Source organism: Branchiostoma belcheri, unplaced genomic scaffold (assembly GCF_001625305.1).
Source record: "Branchiostoma belcheri isolate BF01 breed outbred unplaced genomic scaffold, Haploidv18h27 scaffold154, whole genome shotgun sequence".
In the NCBI taxonomy this organism is placed as follows: domain Eukaryota; kingdom Metazoa; phylum Chordata; class Leptocardii; order Amphioxiformes; family Branchiostomatidae; genus Branchiostoma; species Branchiostoma belcheri.
The window spans coordinates 183363-197618 of record NW_017802980.1 but is presented as its reverse complement, the minus strand read 5'-3'; the positions used below and the strand labels follow the sequence as shown (position 1 = coordinate 197618).

General features: G+C 41.8%; 1 pseudogene across 1 annotated transcript in view; it reads right to left on the bottom strand.

Annotated features, from left to right (window-relative positions):
* Positions 1–13545, bottom strand: part of LOC109465615 — a 48443-nt pseudogene extending 34898 nt beyond the window's left edge. The window contains exons 1-5 of the transcript XR_002139974.1: positions 13409–13545; positions 10837–10986; positions 7978–8103; positions 7258–7341; positions 5170–6647 (exon numbers count right to left, since the gene is read on the bottom strand). The product of XR_002139974.1 is annotated as an uncharacterized LOC109465615 (transcript). The remainder of the gene's footprint in view (positions 1–5169; positions 6648–7257; positions 7342–7977; positions 8104–10836; positions 10987–13408) is intronic.
* Between the last annotated feature and the right edge of the window lie 711 nt (positions 13546–14256).

The window sequence follows — 14256 nt, the reverse complement described above, 5'->3', positions numbered from 1 at the left end:
TCGCCGGGACGGCTCGACATTTAAATAGGGGTGGGTGTAAGGGGTTGAAAATGACACTTTTTATGCATATTGTAAGAGGCCATCGTCTTTGAAGTTTTTTGTGGCCAGCATGATAATCTGGTTATGCTAATTCGAGGCTTTGATGATAGAAACATCAAGGACATGGCGGATAGGTGCCAAATGTTGTATTGTTCCCTTGCTAGACGACTGTCTGCATTGCAATCTGTGGCTCTGTCTGTGGTTTGACAATAAAAGCTGGGAGCTCAGTGGGTTGGGGAAACAGTCTAGAAGACAGTCTGAGACAGAGACAGCTTGAGGGAAGGTTACAGAGAAGACTGTCCCACCCCATCGTCTCCCGTGCGTGTGTGACGGCAATGCCTGTGTCCTGCGTGTGTTCTTGCTAGCCCTGTAGTTAGTCTCCCTTGCAGCATCCCAAAAGAACCCGGTGAACACCACCTCGGTTACAACCCCAAACCAAAACCTCTGCTTGGAGAGTTTGATAGGCAGTCTATATAGGGTCAAGCAACTTTGAGGCACAATTTCTCGCGTTTGATGACAGGCCTAACAGTCTAAGGTGTTGCAATACATATAAATACATGTACCCAGTGTAGTAGCGACCCATGTAGGCCCATGATGGTATGACAAGCTATTTTCTACGATTGCTCTAGTTAATGTATGCACATCTAAAAGGACGGGTAATACTGTTGAATACAGGAATAAAGGACATGTTGGTTGTGATATCATGTTTTGTCGCCTTAATTCTTGCTTAACAAGGTTTACGATCTCAAAATTGGAATTCGAAAATATAGGAATCTTGTTGTTTTTCCGTTCTATTGCATTAGATTTGGAGTCTGCGGAGCGGAGGTTGTCATCCATAAAATTTACTTGCTGAACGTGTTGAAAAGTTCTGCTAATTCGTTAGTGACGCTGAAGAAGATGTAGAAATTTTAATAAATTTCAATATCATACAGTTTTCCCCATCTAGAATATGTTTAGTTTAGGGGTTTGTTTTTCCGCCCTGGAATTGCATGGATGCATTAAACTTCAACGCTGTATCCAAGAAAACCTCAAACACTTCTTGGAAGTCTGAAATCTCCTATTTCTTGTCTTATTTTCAGGCCTCTGAACTTGGATACCACGAATTCGAGGACACATTACAAGAACCTCCTTCCGCCAGTTCGATTCAAACCCCTTGCACCCCGCCAGGGGGCGCTGCCGCCATGGCTGGAGTGCGAGGGAGGAAGAGAGAGAAAACGTCTGGCCTTCCCCAAGAACCATAAAGTAGGAGGGACGACTTTCGCGACTATACTTAGCCGTTATGCATACACCAAAAAGCTGAATGTCGTCATTCCAAAGCCGTTGTCTATTCCAAGCAATATGTATCCGGACAGATTAGACCCTCAACATTACATGCCTCACCCTCCCAACCAAAGTTTCGACATGTTTCTCCACCACACTGTATATAACAGAACACGTTTTCCGCAAATAATGCCCAAGGACACAGCATATGTCACCATCATTAGAAAGCCGTTCGATCACCTAAAATCAGCCTGGAATTTCTATGGATACAGTCATCGGTTTGGGCTGTCAAAAATTAAACATCCTATCGCAACGTTTTTGGCCAACCCGGCGAAATACGACCATAATTGTGGGCACGGTATACATTTACCGGTTTGTCTCACCCAAAATTCAATCTCTGTCGACCTGGGATTTTCTCCTCAGAGCAATACAAAAGTAACATTGGGTTCAGATCCTGTCAGCAGAGAGAAGGTCACCCAAAAGTTCGTGAGGACGATTGACGAAGACTTCGACTTTGTGATGCTAACAGAATACTTTGACGAGTCTCTAGTTCTACTGAAGCGCCTGATGTGCTGGACAATACGGGACATCGTCTACTTTAAACGTACGAACGTCCGAAACTGCCCTCACAAGGAGATACAACTCCCACCCGATCTCCAACAAGCTCACAAGGAGTGGAGCTTCGTGGACTACGCGCTTTACGACCACTTCAACAAATCATTCTGGAGAAGAACAAACTCAAGCGGCAACGACTATTGGGGAGAAGTCGAATATTTCAAATATTTGAATAAGAAGATTGCTGAACATTGCCAGAGCCAATGCTCTTTTCACAAATCACCTTTATTTGTCAGCAGTACAATATGGAGTCCTGGGTTTACAGTAGACGGTGATCTTTGCTTGTTATAAGAAGAAGTTTTGCCTGCAATATGGCTACTCAGGCCGAACGAGTAGGAGAATCTCTGAAACTACCCCCTAAGTATAGTAAAGGCAAAAACTGTTACAGGTGGGACATTGGAGGACGTGGTAACTCGGCACTGCATTTATTGTGAACTGTTGAATTGGTGTGAGAAAATGGAAACCTTGAGTCACTTTTACCGTGACGGCTACATCAGCGAGCAGGTATTCAAGAAGACTAGACAACAACTGTGTCCAAGAAAGAGAAGAACTTCATGAATTATAAAAAAAAAGAAACTGAAAAGAAATATGTGGGGTCGTGTGGCATAGCGGTATCGTGTTTGGCTCAGGACCAAGAGGTCCCGGGTTCGAATCCTACCCATGTCACCGATCTTGTGTCCTCACTCAGGTGGAAATGAGTACCTAGCTTCGGTTATTTTGTGCTTTTCTTGTTCTATGTTTTGCAGGAGGCAGGCGTGAGGGTGTGAGAGAGAGAGAGTGGTCCCGACATCTGGGCCTAGTTCACACAAGATTGTAGTAGTTTTGTAACCAGAAGCGTGCTATACCCAGAACTATGATACGGCAAGGTTCTGGATAGCCCACATGCATCCAGAACAGTGCCTGGTGCATGGGCCATGCAGCTCAAATCAAGGACGTTTTATGATTGAACGTCAAAAATCTATAGTATGCGGAGACTATCCAGAGCCCTGCCTGATCCTAACCTATCACAGTATCAGGCATATAACTAAACAGGCATGGATCTGTATATATTGTATCCAGAACTTAGCCGATCTAGTTCTATGCCTGAAGAGGTAAGGGTCTAATATCAGGTACGGTTCTGGATGATCTTCGCGTATCCAAGAACGTAGATTTGCTACAGGCACGCACGGTTCTGGATACCAGTACGCGGCTCGGACTATCCAATGAGAATCGTCCCGGAGCATATGGTTCTGGATAAAGGAAGGTTCTGGATATAACTGGCACCCGCGTTGGCCAAATCAACATGGCCTAAATATATGTGAATTAAAAAAAGTTAACGACTTTGTAGCCTCCACCAAGTAGAATTCATTGAAAACAAGAGTTCCGAGATCTCATACCTCCATGAAATATGGGATTGCCTTGTCATACTTCATTTCAACATGTCCTCATTAATTATGCAAATGACATCTACATTAACATAATATATGTATAGTGGTGTTAATCTTACACATGTCACGAGGTATAAAATTCTCATCATTCACCAATAAGGAGTCACAGAATTTTCACATTAATTATGAAAATTAGGTCATCATTAGCATAATTGGTATCTGTTGATATTCCTCCTGCCACAGATTAAATAGATTGCATGTATATTTAAGAACTATTATATAAAACACTGTAATTATAGAATTTCCTCCTTAATTATGCAAATTAAGTCCTCATTTGCATAATTTGCATTTAGTTATGAACAAATCTCTCTCTCAGCTACCTACACACCAAATATCATGAAAATACATTGTTCCTATCTGGAGTTATTGGCTTTTAAAGATTTCGCCAGAAGTCCCCTGCAGTTCCAGAGCAAGCTGCTAGGGGGACCAAACCCACACCACTTATTCCTGACAGGAAAAGCTATCTGTCACCAAAAAGTCAAGACCAAGTTCTGCTGCAGTACCAAGGTCATCCACCAGGAGGCCCATATTTGACCTTGACCTTTGTCTTTCCAAGACCTACCAGCATACCAAATATCATGGCAATCCATAAAGGCGTTCTGAAGTTATACTGACCACAAAGTTGCGGAAGCACACACAGACAGACACACACACACACAGACAGACACACACACAGACATACAGACAGACACGCCAAAAACAATACCTCCATTTTTCATGGAGGTAACAATATGTTTTCCTTCGGTAAAAATAATTATTCATTAAATATCAACAACACTATAGCCTACGATTGTTATCAAACTATTCGTGAAAACTACTTCTAATTCTTTAGAAAAGCAGTTTTCATCTTCAAAACCTGCTGTCCCATGATGACTGTTATCTTCAGCTCAAAGGAATTCTGCCAGGCATGTACTGATGTAGACAACAGAAATAAAGCGCTTCTGTCCTTAGTCCAAACAGATATAAGAGTAACTAATCCAAAGATTGAGCCTACTTGTACCAGATGTTCATGATCTCTGTAACATGGCTCGAAATACCCATGTGTAATGTGCAAAATAAACAGAAATAACAGGAGCTTTTTGACTAATTTGCATCATCCTTGTCTAGACTTGCCTAACTTTTAGACATCCAAACATATTATCTTCATTTATTTGTATATCCGTGAATAGTTAGTGCTTATAAACCTGTCATTCTACTGTGGTCTCTTATAGTCACTGATGAAAGGTATCCCGGTACTGGATGCTACCTGAAATGTCTGACCACTTCCAAAATCATATCCAGAATTTTGGTTAATTTTGGTTTTTTGGGTGTATCTTATTACCTGGATGTTTAACCTTCACCATATAATTTTGCACATTTTTCAAATTGCACCTAAAATTTTTTTTGCAATGTGCAATTTTGCACGTACCTAAGAAATGTATTTCGAGCCCTGTGGAATGAGGTGTAAGGCCACACCAATTTAATTTCTTGGTTAATGGATTCGCTCGTCTCATTTTTTTCTGATTTGAAAAAAAAAAAAATCAGAATCAACTGCAAAATGCTCATATTTTGCCCTGAACAGTTGAAAACAGTCCTTTTCTTCCTAGTTGTTACAGTTATTCCATCTTTCAATGCAGTGGTATCATTAAAAGTTAAAAATTCATTGTTTAAATTTTGAACCAGCCTGGTGTGTTGACTTCATGGCTCCTATCTTACCATTTTGGGCCATAATAGGATGCCTAGGCCTGTTTTCATTTTTTTTTTTCGCCCGCCTGCTCCATAATTTTTCTAGAAAAATACGTTAACCAAGAAATTAAATTGGTGTGGCCTAAGCTGGGTTGATATTTACCTTGCCATGAGCTCTGGTAGCCTGTGATACAGCAGCTCGTTAGCAGACGGTCAGTACTGAGGCTCCCTCTGCAGCATGTCCTGTATCAGGTCCTTAAACTCATGACTGTAGTTCCCCTTCACTGGAGCAAACTGTCCGTTCATGATCTTATTCACCAGCGCGGGTAAATTGGAGCCCTCAAATGTTCTGTGTAAGCACGCCATCTCGTACATGATACACCCCAGCGCCCAGATGTCCGATTTGTCGTTGTACGCCTTCCCCTCGCACATCTCAGGTGAGATGTAGTATGGCGTGCCCAGTACTGTGTTCGCACCGTGATTTGCTGACGTCATCATTTTGGATATTCCAAAGTCGCCAACTTTGATGACTCCCTCCTTTGTGAGAAAGATGTTGGCAGTTTTCAGGTCCCTGTGTAGGATGTTGTGTTCGTGAATATGCCGTATTGCTGCCACTATCTGTTGGAACATGAAGAGGATTTCCTTTTCCGGACAGCGGTGTTTCCCTTTGGCCAACGTATTTCGCAAGAGTCCTCCATCCGCATATTCCATCTCAATCATCAGAACCCCATCTTCCTCAAGCTGTCATAGTATGTGATGATGTTCGGATGGTCTAACATCGCTAGGACTTTGACTTCGTTCAGAGCCATCTGTCTTTCAGATGCTGTTAAGTCGTGCATGTTGATTTCTTTCAGAATGACCAGAGAATCGTCGTCCTTCTTGCGGTACAATACTGCCGTACCGTACGCCCCTTTTCCGACGGTTCTAATCTTTTCAAACCCGGCGAGTGTTTGAGGACTGGATCCGTTCAGTTGCTGTAGTTTATCTTCTCTGAAGTACACTCCCAACTGTGGTGGAACTGTCTTCTCCTATTCTCTGTCATGCTGATTTCTGCTGCTGACAGATCTTTTGCCATTCCAACGGACACTCCTAACAAGGACTCCATCTCCTGTAGTATGGTACCACTCTCCACACTCTGAACAGCACTGCAGGCCAGGAAGTCCAGCCTGGCATTGACAAAGGACCTGTCCAGGTGGTTTTCTACCAACGTGCTGTAGAAGTCACGGATGGAGGATTGTTCTATGATGTTCACCGAAGTCAACAAACGGTCAGAACAGACATAAATACTTCCACCAGAGCTATGCATCACACAAGCAATACTTTCCACTTTTGTTCCTCCTAGTACTTCAGCTGTCTGTTTCAGAATGCCATCAAGGGTCGAGTTCTCGTAGTTGTACCTGATGACGTGAATGTTAGAGCGAACGGATGCAGCGATAGTCCCGCTGTTTTTCGCACGCGAGGAGAGAAGGAGAAGTCTTGGTGGGTTGAAGGAAATGTTGTCGTCCACTGGAATGGTGGAGATGGTTGACTGACTGTCCTGTCTCTGTGGAGGGTACAGGACGCCCACCGAGGTGAAGAGTGTGTTCTCAACTTTGGTGTCATCTCTGGTGACATGGACGTCCACTGGAGGCCTTGTGCCTGCTATAACAGGAATATTTGTACATTACCAAAATATCACATCGTTGAATAGGTTCATCAGTCACGTAGAAAATTTTATCAGTTAGTAGAATACTCCTCAATTAGGGACTCTTTTGAAGGTAGAAACACGTACCTCTAAATTTTCGATGTCCACTGTACATCTTGTTCACGGAGTGACCTAGTCTCACGAGAACACGAGACTAGGTCGAGACTTGTGTAGGATCTTCTGACCTTCCCCCGCTACCTTGCGGAGTAGGGTTGTAGGACTTGGGCAGCTCCAACTTCACTGCGATTCATCCCTAGTCTCGTGTTCTCGTGAGACTAGGTCATTCCGTGAACAAGATGTACAGTGGACATCGAAAATCTGGAGGTACGTAATCTACCTTTCAAAAACAGTCACTGATTGAGGAATATACTAACCAAAATATCACAATTCTCATGCTTGTATTACCTTAGTATTATGATTTGACAACTTGTTCTCAAGGAACCCGTGAAATATAAGGTTTTAGGATGGAAAATCTTGTGCTTATTATTTCAGTCCTAGAAAAGGGTCTGTAGGTAGGGATTTTTTTTCCATGGAAATTAAAATGGAAAAACAGATATAAGAGCTGACCTGCATTAGCATATATCCCAGTGGTCTTCTGCTCTCCTGCTCCCTGACTGCCAGCACTGCTTCTCCTGGAGGCTGCTGTCTCTCCTGAATACAAGAAAAATACTGATCAGTACATCCATGGGTTAGCCAAGTCCCTAAACTCCAGCCATCATGTGTTGGTGGTTACTTTAGTTAGTACTGCTGGGGTATCAAAATTTGATGTATTTTTTTTTAACAGAGTGGTTCAATGCACGGCCTATACGACCACTTCTCTGCATTGAACTAGAAATATGAGAGACACATGGCTATGTCAAGAGATGGCGGTGAACGTTTGATTTGAAAGCCTGTAGATTGTAGGTTGTTGGGAAACACTTGTCAGGGAGGGTATTCCAAAGCTTGGCCGTACGGGGAAAGAAACTGTCACTGTAAAAAGATTTCGAACAAGGAATTTGAACAGTGAGGTTGTGTGAGCTACTGGAGAACCTAGTGAAACGCTTAAAAGTTCTGAGTGGTGGAACTAGTTAGGTGAGTTCTGCAGAGCAATGACAATGAAAATATCTGTAAAAGAGGGATAGAGAGGCAACATTTCGTCTATGGGAAAGGGGGTCTAACTTGGAGACCAGAGGATATTTATCAATACTATATATTGGAGGCCAGAGGATATCTTCTATCAATACTATATATATTTAATACTATAACTGCCATCATGTAGGAAAAAGCGGCAGGTGAGTTGGTACTGACCTTTGCTGTTATCTGCAGCTGTGTCACCCTGCTGTCCACTCCCCTCCTCCCCCTTGTTGCCAGGTGCTGTTCCTGTAGCTGCAGCTGCATCTCTACGGGTGCTGTCAGTGCTGTTTCTGGGCACAGCTACATCAAAGTAGTCAATCAGTATAGATTAGTGGTGAATAAGTACAAATGTAGCATTACTAGACTATATGATGGGCAAAGACAGACTAGAGGTGAATTTTTCAGTTCTTTCACTGTCTTTGTACACATGTATAATTGATAGATGGGCAGGCACGACAGATAAGGCCATGCCAATTTAATTTGTTGTTTCTTGGATTTGCCCTGTCCATTTTTTTCTGATTTAAAAAAAAAATATCTTAAGGTTCTAAATCAACTGCAAAATGCACTATAAAAGACATATTTTGGCTAGAACGGTTGAAGAAAGTCCTTTTCTTCCTAGTTGTTAAAGTTTTTCAGTGTAACAATGCAACTTTGTTTCATTTAAAGTTCAAAGTACATGTATATTGTTTTAATTATAAACCAGCCAGGTATGTTGACTTCAGAGTTCATATTGTACCATTTATGGCTATCATAGGGTGCCTTGGCCTGTTTTTTTTTCCGCCCTGTCGCTTCATATTTTTCTGAAAAAATCCGAGAAGCAACAAATTAAATTGGTGTGACCTAATTCTGGGACCAGTGCTCCTCCAGACAAAAATGGTTGAAATCATGATGTCTTAGCACCATGTCCTTAATAATATTGATGTAACGTTACATGTTAAACATGCCTGTGTGCTTCTCTTCTGAAATTGCAAATCACTTTCTTGTTGGGCCATTTAGTGTTAGGGCTCGAAATACTGGGTGCACCGTGCATGTGATGTGATTGTGCATGTACATGTATTCGTTGCTTGTTTTGTATGTAGCAAACGTAGCAGTGTTTATTTGTTCGAGGAGAGCCTGCCGAGAGCACATGATAGCTAACGTATCGCAGCGTTCTTCCAGTCAGTGGAAAAACAAACAAAATACGCAAACAAAAAAAATTACAAGCAAATTTACCGATCCTAATGAAGTTCACTGTTTTTAATGCGTAAATATGACTCGTGTTTGTATTCTTTGTGTCGTTATTTGTGTTCGATACCCTGTCCACCCCCCACCCCCATACAGTGTAGTTTCAATGAAGTCCGACAGTTTGAGCCTCAGAGTCTCTTAATCGGAAAGGCCGGGTGATTGAAAAAAATTTGCTGGCAAATTGGCTTTGCAAAAAAAGCGGCATCCACTGTACTTAGATGTTAAAGATATGCTGTATGAGAAGAATATACCATACATTAAGGTATATACTATACATTTACTATACATACATTTACATACATACATTACATACTATACATTTACATACATTTACTATACATTTATATGTTAAGAATATACTAAACATTTACATATTTACATACGTAAACCTATGGAGATATTTGGGTGCACTGGTCCACCCACAGAAAAAATTGGGTGCACAGCTCCAAATTTGGGTGCACTAAGGTGCACATGCACCCAGTATTTCCAGCCCTGAAAATTTAGGGTCAATCATCTGTTTCTGAAAGTTGGTTTCTGTTACTGTGCAAAAAAACATTTTTTAGGTTCAAATCAACTGCAAAATGCTCAATGAAAGACATATTTTGGCCCCAATGGTTGAAGAAAGTCCCTTTCCTTCCTAGTTGTTATAGTATTTCAATGTTACAATGCAACCTTGTTTCATTAAAAGTTCAAAATCTATTGTTTTAATTATAAACTAGCCTGGTATGTTCACTTTATGGCTCATATTGTAGCATTTCCGGCTACCATGGCGTGCCTTGGGCTTTTTTTATTTTTATTTCGCCCTGCGAAATAAGCAACAAATTAAATTGGTGTGGCCTTAACATGGTAAGAAGATAGGACAGGAATGACAAGATAACAGATGTCATTCTGTATCTGTCAAGATGGTGTCCGCAAGACAGTTCTACCAGTTGACCAATTCAGATTTAGTTTATTTTGTGTTTATTTATACAGAATATTGTACTCAGGTCATTTGACCTGTTTTTCAGACAACCCTGTTTTTTTAAAAACAACGCAATACAATCACAATCACAACAATTACAGCATATACAGCTAGTTACATTTTCTATATCATGCATCTTCGTTAAGCGACATTTAAATGTCCTGAACTCAGTCAGTGTTCCATGTTAGAACTTCCAACTGTGATAGACTGTTTTCACTGATTTGTCCAGGGATGCCTCCTAGCAAACCCTGATGGTACTGCAACTTTGTATCATATCAGTAGAGGGCTACTGAAAGTCTATTAAGCCATCCTTTTTCAGCTTTACCAGGTGCTATGAAGTTTTATCTGTTGAGACTACAGAGTGATTGACAATTGCCAGCTTTTTTTGTGTTTACAGGTACTGTGATCATTGGTGATTCTTTGATAAGACCACACCAATTTAATTTCTTGGTTAACGGATTCGCTCTCTTAATTTTTTTTCTGATTTGAAAAAAAAAATTCAGAATCAACTGCAAAATGCTCATATTTTGCCCTGAACAGTTGAAAACAGTCATTTCCTTCCTACTTGTTACAGTTATTCCATCTTTCAATGCAGTAGTATCATTAAAAGTTCAAAATTCACTGTTTAAATTTTGAACCAGCCTGGTGTGTTGACTTCATGGCTCCTATCGTACCATTTTGGGCCATAATAGGATGCCTAGGCCTGTTTTTATTTTTCGCCCGCGCGCTCCATTATTTTTCTGAAAAAATCCGTTTACCAAGAAATTAAATTGGTGTGGCCTAATAAGTAAGTATAAATTGTGTTGAAACAAGACATGTTGCCAAGTTGACTAATTTGTTGAACTCACCTGAAGCAGTTTTACTGAGTTTTTTGTTGTCGTCCCTGGCAGACCTGTTGCCCTGCCTGTCCCGAGGGTCCCCGCTGGGGTACCTGGTCCTGGCAGCCGTGCTGGAGGCCATGGCAGGAACAACTTAGTTCATGGTAGCACTGGGAGGTCCTGAAAATGAAATAGGTGGCTCCATTAAACTATTTATTAATTAAAGCCTCGGTCACAACCTGCCGTACGTGCATCTGCGTGCAACATCTCATGCAAAAACGTGGGCAAACGTAGGGCATCCGTGCGTGGTGAGTACCGCCTCCGTACGGAATCCTACGGATTTTTGGAGCACGCAGACACGCCGTAGAACTTTAAGTGCATGTAAAACTTTTTCTGCGTGCGGTCTGCGGATTCACCACCCGTGCGTGCGAGTACAGATGACGTGTGTGCCCCGTACGTACCGTACATAAACAGCATGTGTGAGTACGACTGTTTTATTCCCTAGGTCTAACGGCAACAGAAGCCGACCACATTTATTTTCACAACTGGAGACTCCACTTAAGTATTGGCTTGTTCAGTAACCAAAGAACATGAATTACCACTCCAGGAACAATTCCATCATCTACTGAGATGGAAGGAGGCTGATGATAATATCAACTGATATTAACGTGTGGCATAATCGGTGGCATGTTTGGCTCACACCCCAGAGGTCGCAGGTTTGAACCCCACCTTGTCACCAATCTTGTGCCCTTGGGAAAGATACTTTACACGACTTTCCTCACTTCACTCAGGTGCAAATGAGTACCTAGCTTTGGTTAGGGACGTCCCTTGGATAGGACGTAAACTGGAGGTCCCGTGTTTGGGGAGAGCCACACTCCATGCACGATAAAGAACCCACCACACTTATCGAAAAGAGTAGGGGACCTTCCCGGTGTGAGTGGTTCAAACCTGGTCTTACCCAGCTTGTACGTTCTTGTACAAAACTGGTGTATTACAACAAGGTGGAATCAGTATCCTTATTTACATGTATTTGTAGCTAAGGTACCCAAGTTGATAGAGATAGAAATGTGCGTCGTTATTTTTGGCAATCTAAACACCACTAGTACTGCATATGACTTCAGTTGGACATGGGTTAACTAAAACAAAGTCCCTGCGTACATTTCAAGATTTATACTACTTTACAGTATTCCTTAAAATATATGTTATAGTCACTGTTCTGATGTGAATTTGCATGCCTTTTGTTACAGGTGTTGTACATTACTGTGAAATGATGCCTTGACAACATTGTAGGGGGGCCGGCATGGGGGGTCCCAACAATGCTCTACGCTAAATTTTGAGAGCTGGCGAGACGATAAACGGATAGTGAGTGAGTGAGTGAGTGTGGCTACGTATTACGCTGAATTCAGGAAACCTCTCGATTATGCTTTACGTTAAATTCTAAGTCAAGTGGCTACAACGCATTACGTAGAATTAAAACGGCAAATACGCTCTATGCAAAATGCGCCAATTACGCTCTACGTTGAATTAGAGCGGTCCGTCTACGCTCTATGTAGAATTAAAATGGCCGATCTCAGGAATGACCAGGGCTTGTCCTTATTTTCTGTGCCCTTCCAGCTGATCATTGGGTATCAAAATTGCGCCCAATGTTGACGAAATCTTTAGGGCCAAGAATGAGTGACATGGCGATAGTGGTCATGTCAGATATGATATCCTTCTTCTTCTTGGTACAAGAGTGAGAGGAGCGTGACTCCTTCGTCTTCCTTTTAATGCCCACGATCATCATACTGATCATTCTGGCTGGCATGCCAATTCTTGGCAAGTCTCCGGATTGTAGAATTTGTACCATCGCACACCGGGGCATGCCCCTACTCTTTTTCGAAAGGTGTGGTGGGTTCTTTAACGTGCTCGAGGTGTGGCCCTCCTCAAACACGGGACCTCCAGTTTACGTCCTATTCGAGGGACGTCCCTAACCGAAGCTAGGTACTCATTTACACCTGAGTGAAGTGAGGAAAGTCGTGTAAAGTGCCTTTCCCAAGGGCACAAGATCGGTGACATGGGTGGGGATCGAACTCAGGACCTCTAGGTCTTGAGCCGAAAGCGCTACCGCTGCGCCACACGACCCAACAACGTCACAGGTTTATATACTGTGACTTATTTCCTCCTTGTACTGACTACAGGTACCCTCCAGGTATGATGCCAATTTCTGACATGTTCCGACACAATGTGATAGAAATGCTTGAATATTGTTTTGCACTTCCATAGGGTGGATTACATTTAGAAAAAAAGAAAATCCACTTAAAAAATCACCCACTGAATATCAATGTGGCATATATAAACTTACATACTACTAGTAATCAATGACATTATCCTTGGGCATAATATTTTATACTTGGCCTTAAACATTTTGTCAACATTGGGCGAAGTTTTGATATGGGATGAGAAGTTGTAAGGGCACAGAAAATAAGGACATGCCCTGGTAAATTTCTGAGAGATCAGCTCAGATTTGCAACTACGGTCTGTCTAGAAGTAAACACTATAAAACAGCAATACTTCCGCCCCAAAAAACGCTCCAAACTACGTCTGTCCGACTCACACGACTTACCTGACGAGAGCCTAGCGTGTAGTTCACCACGTTCCATTCTTAGTCATGACTTTTATGGCGTTATCTTATTAAAAACGACCAAAACTTCTTCTCAAATCTACACACAGACTTCGCAACTAAGGTTTGTGGCAACTGGATATTCGGAATGTAAAAACAAACATGGCAGCATATTCGAATACATGCTAATACCAATAATACAAGTTAGTTTTGATAACATCAATGCAATTTTTTTAACAAAATGAATATTACTAATTAGTAATAAGCTGAAAAATAGTGATATCAATGGGGAAAATACCACAGTGCGTTTATTTATCATCTAAAACATTGAAGTAGTCAAATGTACGAATAAGAAGCTAGTTTTACGGCTTATTACGGAAGTAACAGGTGTTAGCTCAGTTGCATGCTGGGAAAATGTTAATTTTAAAGCAGATGTTGGGTTGTTGCAAGAATCAGGCAGGAATGTAACGTTAATATTATATGCTGGCCAAATCCCTTCGCAAATTATTTTCCCCCAGCCCACGTTGTTAGTCTGGAGGAGACTATGGAATTGGGTCCAGGGCCTGGTAACAGTTACATGTTACTTGTGCGAAGTTGGTTTGTTTTTTAGCAGGCTTCGTCCGATTTTGGAAGGTGAAAATCAGGCTCTGTGGTGAAAAACGTAATCTCCAAGCAGATCTTTTGGTGGGGGTAAGACAGTCTGTAACCATTTCCCTACCCAAGTTGGTGGTGGTAGCGACAAAAAAATGGCCATATATATAGAGCAAACGATCTTCCACCATCAACCTCTGCTTGGAGAGTAGAAAAACGGACGTAAAATCGCCAGCTAACCGGCAAGCTGCGACCTTTAC